Source organism: Theropithecus gelada, chromosome 13 (assembly GCF_003255815.1).
Source record: "Theropithecus gelada isolate Dixy chromosome 13, Tgel_1.0, whole genome shotgun sequence".
Taxonomy (NCBI): Eukaryota; Metazoa; Chordata; class Mammalia; order Primates; family Cercopithecidae; genus Theropithecus; species Theropithecus gelada.
This window is the reverse complement of record NC_037681.1, coordinates 40,737,343-40,749,061: the sequence shown is the minus strand read 5'-3', so window position 1 is coordinate 40,749,061 and position 11,719 is coordinate 40,737,343.

Genomic DNA, 11,719 nt, shown 5'->3' with positions numbered 1-11,719 from the left:
TTTTTTTTTTGAGACGGAGTCTCGCTCTGTCGCCCAGGCTGGAGTGCAGTGGCCGGATCTCAGCTCACTGCAAGCTCCGCCTCATGGGTTTGCGCCATTCTCCTGCCTCAGCCTCCCGAGTAGCTGGGACTACAGGCGCCCGCCACCTCGCCCGGCTAGTTTTTTGTATTTTTTTTAGTAGAGACGGGGTTTCACCGCATTAGGCAGGATGGTCTCGATCTCCTGACCTCGTGATCCGCCCGTCTCGGCCTCCCAAAGTGCTGGGATTACAGGCTTGAGCCACCGCGCCCGGCGGGTTTTTTTTTTTTTTGGCCGGTGAGGGTGGGGGCAGGGGTGGTTGTTTTTGTTTTTCAGATCTAAGGAACTGATCTGTCAGCAAGTAAATAGTTTTTCTGCTCATTGATTTGGGGATGCAATCTGGAAGATTTTTTTTTTTTTTTTCCTATTAGAAAAATCTTATTTACACAAATTTTTCTTCTTTTAGTCAAAACCTTTTATAGCTGTATTGTTAATGCCGCTTTCCTTGGTCTTAATATAGCTTGGGAATCTTGGCTATGTCCTTAAACTTCAATTACTAAGAAACATGAAACAAAGTTTTGTACCATGTGTTTTTTTCTTTAAAAAACAAAGAATCCGGAAAACGGATTGAACTCATTCGTGTTCTGATTTCCAGGAATATTATATGAGGTGTTCCAAGCTCAAATCTCAATATTGCAATAATTTCTAGAACTATGCAGTTGGTAAATATGCCAAAGTAAACAAATAGAAAGATCTGTGTTCTGCAGTGACTTCTTTCCATGGCATTCTTTTTTTTTTTTTTCTTTGTCCAGGGTACTTTGACAAGCTCTGCAGGGACTGGCTGTTTCCCAGACTGCCCCACATACAGGATAAACTTTTCCCAACTAGGTGATATGCCAGACAAGCCCCTCCCTGCTCCTCACCCTTCATAATGCACTTCTCTCAGACAGGGATAAAATGTGATTCTTCTATGAGAACAAGTTATTTTATTTTTATTTTATTTTATTTTATTTTATTTTTTGAGACGGAATCCTACTCTGTCACTGAGGCTGGAGTGCAGTGGTATGATCTTGGCTCACTGTAACCTCCGCCTCCTGGGTTCAAGCAATTCTCCTGCCTCAGACCCCTGAGTAGCTGGGATTACAGGCGTGTGCCACCATGCCTGGCTAATTTTTGTATTTTTAGTAGAGACAGGGTCTTCCCATGTTGGCCAGGCTGGTCTCGAACTCCTGACCTCAAGTGATCCACCCACTTAGACCTCCCCAAATGCTGGGATTACAGGCGTGAGCCACTGCCACCGGCCAAGAACAAGTCATTTTAACCATTAACTTTATTAACATATTCATCTTATGACATAATATATCCACACCTGTGAGACAGGGAAGTTGTATTTCAGACAAAAGGAGGATGTTAATCTATCTCCAATCTTTAACCTAATTTATTTGGTTTTGTTTGTTTGCCAAGTGTCTCTTGTAAATCATTCTCCACTCCTCAAAGACCAGACCAGAGTTGGAATTTTCATTAGATTTTAGTGCCACCTTGTGGCAATCTTTATGGGGTCTTTTACTAAAAAAAAAAAAAAAAAGTAGAAAACCTTTAGTCAAAAATTATGCATTTTATGGATATTTTTATTTTAAAATATTTCAGAGCATATAAAACTCTGAATAATGTTTTACAAGTAGATTCTTTAGAAATTCTTCATATATATTTATACACATGTAACTTTTTCATGTACACTTTACAAAAATATTAACGAAAATGCCATTCAATGAAAAAAAATTCCTTCCTAGTTAAACAGTAACTTCTAAAAGAAATTAGAAGAGAAAGATAAAGTCTATGGATCTTTACTAACTTACAGACTGAAGGACTTCATTTTTCCTTAATTATAATGTACAGAAATGTAAAACAACTTTAGCCACAAAAATCATTCCATTTTTGCCCCGGTTAAGAAAGGCATCATTGGATACTCTGGTGTAGTTAGAAGTAATGATAATTCATGTACTAGGAACCAGCAATGCAATAGACATTCCTGACAGGCATTTAATTTAAAAACATCTCCTAATTTAGGAGTAGTTTAATGTCTCTAGGAAAATTGTCAATCTCCCATCTCTACGCAATGACTTTAAAAAATGGAAAAGTTGGTCAGGCGCCGTGGCTCATGCCTGTAATCCCAGCACTTTGGGAGGCCAAGGCAGGCAGATCATGAAGTCAGGAGATTGAGACCATCCCGGCTAACATGGTTAAACCCCATCTCTACTAAAAAATTAGCTGGGCGTGGTGGCGGACACCTATAGTCCCAGCTACTCGGGAGGCTCAGGCAGGAGAATGGCATGAACCGGGGAGGCGGAGCTTGCAAGTGAGCCGAGATCGCACCACTGCACTCCAGCCTGGGCAACAGAGTGAGACTCTGTCTCAAAAAAAAAAAAAAAAAAAAGGAAAAGTTACACTAGCTATATTATTTCATGTGGAAGAACTGAGGCATTCCCGTCTGGCCCATTTGGAGCCCGTTCAGTCAGGAGTTACACGGCTGCGGGGCACTCAACCTGCTTTCTGGGTGGGGTCTCCAGCTAGGAGCAACAGCGGATAAAATATCCTTCTCTTCCCCTCAGAGTGTCCCAGAGCTAAGAAGGAGAAGGCTGAACTCAAAAGAGAACCACCATTGCTAGACTATTAAACTGAGGCACATGGGCATTGAACTCTGATCAAACTCCCACTTGTCCAGCCCAGAGCAAGGCCAAGGGGAACAGGCAATGGGCAGTAGGACCGATCCGGATCTCTCTAAAACGGCAGTCAGTACAGTAGCCAGTAACCACATGTGGCTATTAAGTACTTGAAATGTCACTAATGCCACTGAAGAACTAGGCTTTTAATATTATTTCATTTTAATTACATTTAAAAACTGTTATTTGATTCAATTTGATGGAAACTTTTAGGTATATTTGAAACAACTTGGTTATGTAAATCTGCTTTTTCAACTGAAAATTTTATGAAATCTAAATACAGATTCTTTTTGATAAAAATTTAGTGTCCAAATTGAGATGCGCTTTAACTATAAGCTAAACACTAGAATTTAAAGACTTAGATTGAAAAACATGTACAATAGTTTATTTTTACATGTTTATATTAATAACATGTTGAGATGGTAATAATTTGGATATAGTGGATTTTTTTAAATGTATGAGATTTAATATGTTGAACATGTTATTCAAATTAATTTCATCTTTTTCGGTTTTATTATTATTTTTTTCTTGAGACAGAGTCTCATTCTGCCACCCAGGCTGGAGGGCAATGGTGTGATCTTGACTCACTGCAGTCTCTGCCTCTCAGGTTTAAGCGATTCTCATGCCTCAGCCTCCAGAGTAGCTGGGATTACAGGCGTGCGTCAACACGTCGGGCTAATTTTTGTATTTTTAATAGAGACAAGGTTTTGCCATGATGGCGAAGCTGGTCTCGAACTCCTGGCCCCAAGTGATCTGCCCACCTCTGCCTCCCACAGTGCTGGCATTACAGGTGTGAGCCACTACACCTAGCCACCTTTTTAACTTTTAACGGGTCAACTAGAAAACTTAAAATTATGCACGTGAGTCACATTGTATTTCTATTGGATAGCACTGGGCTAAAATGTCTACAAGTTCAGATGGTTCCCTGGCTCCTCCTTCAGCCACCATCCTCCCAAGGGAGAGTCACTGCTGACATGAGTCCCCTAAAATTCGTTCATCTTTCGGCTGGTAAGTCTTCTTTTCGTTTGTTCTAAGCTCATCACTGGGTTTCGGAGAGGTTCAGACACAGATGAACGCTGAGGTTTGGAGCAATGTGGAGACTGCCCTCTTGCATTGACTGACTGCTCTCTATACCTGCCACCTCTGTCCTTTTCAGCTCCTCCTCTATAGCAATTCCCTCCTCAAAGCTCTCCAACTCATCCCAACACCAGACAGCATTTTCCTGAACAGGAGAGGCTGTTTGGGCCTTTTTGTATGGTGACCTATTTTCCTTCCCAAAAAAGAGAATCAAAATCTAGTCCTTGTTCAATTTTGATAGAAAAGTGGTGGGTGTGGATTGTTTTCAGGAAGTCTCCTATGAGCCTCAATCCTCTCAATTCAAGTCAGTAAACACAGATGGAGGGGACAGAGTAGACAAGGGGAGCTGAAGGAGGGAAAGGTGAGGGCAAGTAGGCACACACACCCCATGCTGTGCTACATGATGTTACAAATATGTAAATGAATAGTGGAGTTGGCTTCCCACTGGACACAACATTCGAATAGGACCTTGAATAACAAGTAGGATTTTTCCAGAAAGAAAAGCTTTGCTGGGCACAGTGGCTCATGCCTGTAATTCTAGCACTTTGGGAGGCAAAGGTAGGAGGACTGTTTGAACTCAGGAGTTTGAGACCAGCCTGGGCAACATAGGGAGACTTCATCTCTATAAATAAATAAATAAATAAATAAGCTGGCTACGGGGCACGCACCTGTGGTCCCAGTTACTTGAGAGGCTAAGGTGGGAGGATCACTTGAGCCCAGAAGGTTGAGGCTGCAATGAGTCATGATCATGCCACCGTACTCCAGCCTGAGCTGCAGAGTAAGGTCTTGTTTCAAAAAAAAAAAAAAAAAATTCAAAACAAAAGAGAAGCCCATTTGTACTGTATGAAACATTGACTGTGCGGATTTTATATGGAGAAAGATTCTGCTAGTGCCGTTTGATAGAAAGGAGGAACTGTGATGGGCAAAAGTGGAAAAATGATGCTCCTTGTCCATGCATGAGGTTTGCCTGATGACAGCAAAGTGTGAGGTTCCTCCAACCCTGAGAAATGGGAGGGCAGAAAGGGAAGAGGAAGGTTGCAACAACTTCCCATTGGGTAAGTGCTGTCAGTACAAAATCCACCCCTGCAAATGCTTGCCAGTTTAGTGGTGTACGTTGAAATTGCACATTTATTAATTTGACAAAAGCTCCAAGAAAGTGGGTGTGGAGATGCAGTGAGCAGAAGGGAGGGGGTCTTGTGCCAGGGAGCTGGAGACTTGCCTTTTAGCCCCGGCATGTCCTAGCTCCACAGCCTTGAGCAAACCATCCTTTCTAGGCCTCAGTTTCCCCATTTGTAAAATGAGAGGTAAAACCCAGGGGTCCTGCAGGTAACATAACTATGTGTGAGACATCAAGCAGTGGCAGCAATTATGGAGAACTGGAGAACATGCCATAATGCAGTTATAGAAGTTCAGAATTTAAAAATCAACTACTGTGTTGTTCAAACAATGCACAGGTGAGCCAGGCACTGTGGCTCATGACTATAATCCCAACACCTTGAGAGGCCGAGGTGAGAGGATCGCTTGAGCTCAGGAGTTCGAGATCGATTCTGGGAAACATAGCCAGACCCTGTCTCTATTTCTTTAAACAAAATATAAGAAGAAAGAGAGAGAGAAAGGAAAAGAGAGAAAATGCACAGGCAGCGCAGGCTAGATTTGGCCAACAGAACCAGCTCATAGCTCCTGAACTAGATGAATTTCATTTTCATTTTGAACAGATCAAGGGGTATCTCACCTGCTGAAAATAATACTGTCAGTCCTTTCATAAAGCGAAAAAAGTGAAAAAAAGAACCTTTAATGAAGCAAACACATTATTTTATTTAGTTTTATTATTCAAGATCTTCTTTTATTTTAGTTGCTTAAACTGAAGTCCAAAGGATGAAATATTTCAAAGAATGGAACCTAGAGGAATGTGGTCTTAAGTAAGAAGTTGTTATTCCAGCTGAGGGGGGTTCCCGCACAGAGGGGTGAAAAATCTTACCCCCAATGCCTATCCAGAGGGGAACAGAACACCCAGTTTTTTCTCTTCCCTTTTTTTAGCCTTGAAACCTAATGATCTAATCGAAGTATATTTACACAGGGATGATTCTCTTGTTTTCTCTTATGATGTCAGAATATTGCAATAGGGAGGAGTTTAATTCACAATGGATTTCCACACTCCAGTGTGTTACCACTGAAGATGTGTCTGTAGCTATTTATAGCATGAGACAGAACCTATATTAGGAGCCACTGCTCAGAACCAGGAAATAGGGAAGCAGAGGATGCATTCGTGGGAGGACCCTGTGCTTCTGCTCCAGCCGGGCTGCTCAGCAGAACGTGGCACAGCAAGGGCAATTCTCCTTCCTCAGGGTCCTCAACTGGAAAGGAGAGAACTGAAAATCTCTTTTGTTGACAACTCTTCGATTGACCTGCTTTATTTGTGGACTGTGGGGTAGTGTGATTTCTGCACAGCTTCATCACAATGTATGTTTAAGAAAGCAGTTGATGCATTTTTAAAATTTGTATAAATTTAAGGGGTATGGATGCAGTTTTGTTACATGGATATATTGTGTGTGTAGTGGGGAGGTCTGGGCTTTTAGTGTAACCATCACCTGAATAATGTACATTGTGCCCATTAAGCAATTTTTTATCCCTCACCCACTCCCACCCTTCCAAGTCTCCAATGTTTATTATTCCACAGTCTATGTCTGTATGTACACATTATTTAGCTCCCATTTATAAGTGGAACATGCAGTACCTGACTTTCTGAGTTGTTTCACTTAAAATAATGGCCTCTGGTTCTATGTATGTTGCTTCAAAAGACATTTTTTTTTTCATTTTAATGGGTGAGTTGTATTCCATTGTATATGTAGACCACCTTTTCTTTATCCTGCCATTCATTGATGACACTTAGGTTGATGCCACATCTTTGCTATTGTGAACAGTGCTATGATAAACTTAAGAGTGCAGGTAACTTTCCTTTGGGTAGATACCCAGTAGCGAGACTGCTGGATCAAATGGTCTTATAGCTTGAAAATCTCAATAATATGCCTAGAAAGTTCACTCATTCATTTATTCATTCCACTAATGCCTGGTAGGTGCCTTCTGTATAGCAGGGACCTAGGTATGGGACAGGCTGCCGTGCTTTAAGGAGCTCAGGGACTATGTATAGTTGGCATCTTACAGCTTTTGAACGTCCTAAGCCTAAATGACGTAGAGACAGGGCTTGAACCTGGCAAATACGAAGGAGGTGATGATAGTTGCTGCTCTGATTCAAGCACTCATTCTGCAAACATATTCTGGGTCAGGAATGAGATACTGGGAGAAATTAGGTACAGACCCTGCTCTCAGAAGAACTCCAGTTGGTAAATATGGAGCTCCAGTCCATACATAGAAGCACAACACTCAACAATTAAACTACTTCAACTGAGTGTGGCAAGCATTGTAATGGGCAAGCACTGGGAAGGGGCTTAAGGAGGCCAGAGAAGGTTTGTACTGTGTGGTACATTGCACATTGGTGGCCCTCTATGAGCTGCACCCTCCAGTGTTCATCTCCTTGCATAGTTCTTTCCCGTGATGATCTTAAGCTTGGCCATGTAACTAGCTTAGCCAGTGGGACATCAGCATTCATTGCATGAATATGCAAGCTGAAGCTTGATAAGTACTTGCACTTTGGGGCTTGCTCTTTTGAAATGCTTATTCCTGGAGAATACCCACCATGGTTTCAAGAAACTCAATTAGCCATGTGAAGAAACCCATATTGAGAATTGGGCCGCTAATCCACAGCCTCAGCTAAGCTATCAGCAGGTGGCCAGCACCAACTGCCACCTCCATGGGTGGGACCATTTGAAGTCTCCACTCTAAAACCCCAGCCAACCCCATGGGAAGAAGAACTGCATAAGTCAACCTGCAGAATCATAAGAAATAATAAATTGTTGCTGTCTTAAGCCGCTATGTTTTGGGATCACTTGTTTCATGGCAATGGATAACCAAATCTAGCTGAGTTCCTGATAACTGCATGGAAGTTAGCCAGGCGGAGAGAAAAGAGGGCATTCTAGATATGGAGGCTTTAGACCGCATGCGTATCCAGGTACCAGGCAGCTCAGTACCATGGGAATGTGGGGTATAAGGTGGCAGTTACTGGAACCGGGGAGGCTTACCTGAAGGTAAATCTGGAGTCTGCAAGACCACCCCTCATTTTAGCAGATTTGCTGAAAGGATCATAGAACTCAGCATGTAGCTGTGCTCACAGCTATGATTTATTACAACAAAAGGATCAAAGCAAAATCAGCAAAGGGAAAGGCACACGGGTGAAGTCTGGGGAAAGTCAAGTGCAAGGGAAATTGTTCTTCTCGAGAATCCTGAGTTCTCTCCCAGTGGCATCACACAGGACACGCTAATTATCCCAGCAATGAGTTGTGACAACCCATGTAGAACATTGCTACCAAGAGGACTCGATGCCTAGGATTTTTCTTGGGTGCCTGTGCTGATTAAAGTTTTTTTTTGGTTTTTTTTTTTTTTTTTTTGAGACAGTGTCTCACTCTGTTGCCCAGGCTAAAGTACAATGGTGTGATCTCAGCACACTGCAACCTCTGCCTCCCAGGTTCAAGCAACTCTCCTGCCTCCGCCTCCCAAGTAGCTGGGATTACACACACCCACCACCACACCTGGCTAATTTTTTTGTATTTTTAGTAGAGACGGGGTTTCACCGTGTTGGCCAGGCTGGTCTCGACCTCCTGACCTCAGGTGATCCACCCACCTCAGCATCCCAAAGTGACGGTATTACAGGTGTGAGCCACTGCGCCCAGCAGTGCTGGTTAATTTTTATGCCTAATTTTTATAACTTTGTTAGGCTATGATACCCAGTTGTTTAATCAAACACCAGGCTAGATATTGCTATGAAAGTATTTTTTAGATTTGATAAACATTTAAGTTACTCAAATACTTTGAGTAAAGCAGATTATGTTCTATAATGAGGGTGGGCTTCTTCTAATTAGCTGAAGGTCTTGAGAGCAGAGACTCAGGTTTCTCTAAGAAGAAGCGGGTATTCTTCCCAAAATTGCTACATAGACACCCTGCCTGAGCTTCCAGCTGCAGAATTTGGGCTCAAGGCTGCAACAACAGCTCTGAATTTCCAGCTTGCCAATCTGCCCTATAGATTCTGAACTTGCTAGCTCCCACAATGATGAACCAATTCCTTAAAATAAACCTCTCTCAGCCGGGCACAGTGGCTCATGCTTGTAATCCCAGCACTTTGGGAGGTTGAGGCGGGCAGATCACAAGGTGAGGAGATCAAGACCATCCTGGCCAACATGGTGAAACCCCATCTCTACTAAAAGTACAAAAATTAGCTGGACTTGGCGCATGCCTGTGATCCCAGCTACTAGGGAGGCCGAGACAGGAGAATCGCTTGAACCAGGGAGTCAGAGGTTGCACTGAGCCATGACGGCGCCACTGTACTCCAGCCTGGTGACAGAGCGAGTCTTATGGTCTTTTGAGATAGAGTGTCTCAAAAATAAAAAATAAAAAATAAATAAACCTCTCTCTCTCTCTCTCTCTGGTCTGGAGAACCTTGACTAATTCAGGGGTGGTCAAACAGGTAACTTCTGCCTGGCATGTAGCCAAATTCCAGACTTTCAGAAGGAAGGCAGGTGTTCAGCATAAACCATATTGTTTAGACAAACAATTTAGCCACAGCGAGCCACTCTCGTCAGTTCCTGGTGAGAACCGTTCCAAACTCCAGGCAAGAACCAACGTGCTTCTTATGAAGCAGGCCTTCCTAAGAACAGGCAGTGAGGCTTACCATGTTTACTCTTTTCTGCAGAGAAGGTAAACAATTTACATTGAGGGAGCAGGGAGTCAGTGAGATTTTTTATGTAAATATGTTCCTCCACTGAAAGTTTTAAGAAGGAGGTGACGTGCTTTGTTCCATGAGGTGGCAGTGGTGTTGGGGATGGCTCACGGAGGGATGAAGGAGGGAAGCAGGCTTCAGATGAGGAGGCCTCGGCCAGGTGCGCGGTGCCTCACATCTGTAATCCCAGCACTTTGGGAGGCTGAGCTGGGAGGTTTATTTGAACCCAGGAGTTTGACACCAGCCTGGGCAACATACGGAGACCCTGCTTCTACAAAAAAATAATAATAATAATAATAATTTAAAAATTAGCCAGGCATGTGCTTGTAGTCTCAGCTACTCAGGAGGCTGAAGTGAGAGGATCACTTGAGCCCGGCAGGTCGAGGCTGCAGTGAGCCATGATCGAACCACTGCATTCTAGCCTGGGTGACAAAGTGAGAACCTGTCTCAAAAAAAAAAAAAAAAAAAAAAGAGTGACCTCTCCGGCTATCAGGCAGAGCAAGGGTGGAGAGGTGGGGATAGATTTGAGAAAACAACAGGACTCTTGGTAGGAATGTCCCCACCTCCTAAGCAGTCACCTCCTCTCCCACTCAGTGGAAGCCTGGGAGCCTCAGAGAAAGTTCTGTGTGTGTTATGTGTGTTTTGTGTGCTTTGTGTGTGCTGTGTATGTGTTGTATGTTTTGTGTGTGGGAGTGTTGTGTGTGTGGTGCGTGTATTTGTGTGTGTGTGTGTGTGTGTGTGTGTGTGTGTGTGTGTGTTGGGCCATCTCGAATCTCACTCTCCTCTCCTGGGTTATTAGGTGAGAGGTGAGGAGGGCACCTGCCATGGCTGACAGAGAGGAAGGGGGAGGGGGGCTGCATCTGTATCCATGGTGGAGGTCAGTCAACCACCTGGAGACCTGAAGCCCCCACAGGGCCAGGCCCTTATCCCCCTCCTGCCTCCTATCACAATCCACATAGGGCTTGTGCTCTCTGGGACCTCAGGGGTACACCTAGAGCTTCATAGCTGAAGGGATTTGGTGCAACATTAGGCTTTCATTACTCAAAGTGATGGTCCCTGGACCAGCAACACTGGCATTTCTTGGAAGCTTTGTAGAAAAGCAGAATCCAGGTCCTAGCCCAGTCCAGGCCCTACAGGATCAGAATCTGGGTTTTAACAAGATCTCCAGGTGATTCATCTGAACATTAAAGTTTGAGAAACACCACCCTCCGCTTGTCCTGCTGCGCTGGTGATGATGTGGCTGTGGTGGTTAAATCGAGTGCTCGGTACCATGAAGGCAGACTGCAGCCTCCTGTTTAACTTTTGGCTGATGTTCTTGGAATTATAATAAATTACACTACAAAATAAATAAATACTTAAATACTACTAGTAGTACTGATGATGATGATTCTAATGGGAATAATCGTAACAATTTGGGGACTTCATGTGTTAGCTCCTGTTAAGGTCTTGATGTATGCAGTATCTCATCTAACTTCATAACATAACTTCATCTAACTTTTGCCCCTAGTGACAGAATGTGTTCATAATGAGCACCTTTTTCAGCAGCCGCCTTCCCCTTGCGCCTGCCGACCCTCACCCTTTCTTGTTGTCCTTAGTGGAGAGAAGACTTGAAAGGGGACTAACGGCTAAATTGATGCACATTTTTAAAGGGCCTGGAGCTTGTCCCAGAAGCAAGCACCTGGTCCAGAAGGCCAGGAAGGAGTCAAGAGAGAAGTGGAGGGAGAGGAGGGAGCCAGCCCAGCACAGAGATGCAGAAAAGAGAGGAGGAAGATTTGTGGGAGAGGCCACCTTGACAAGCAAGCTCTGGAATGGGGGAAGGAGAATGTTCAGGGAATTTTGTGTTTTGCTCTGTAGCTCTCCTTTGCCACCTCCTTGGAAGAGTTTTTTGTATATATTTACATTTCTTTTCCAAATATTTTTTTGAGCTGGAATGATGTGCCTTCTGAATGCAACGTGGAACTGAGCTTGAACCCAAAGTGATCTGACCTTATTTGTGTTACACTCTTAGCCCCACAATTTACAGATAAGGAAGCAAAGGTTAGAGAGTTTAAATAAATTGCCTAGGGTTGCACAGCCA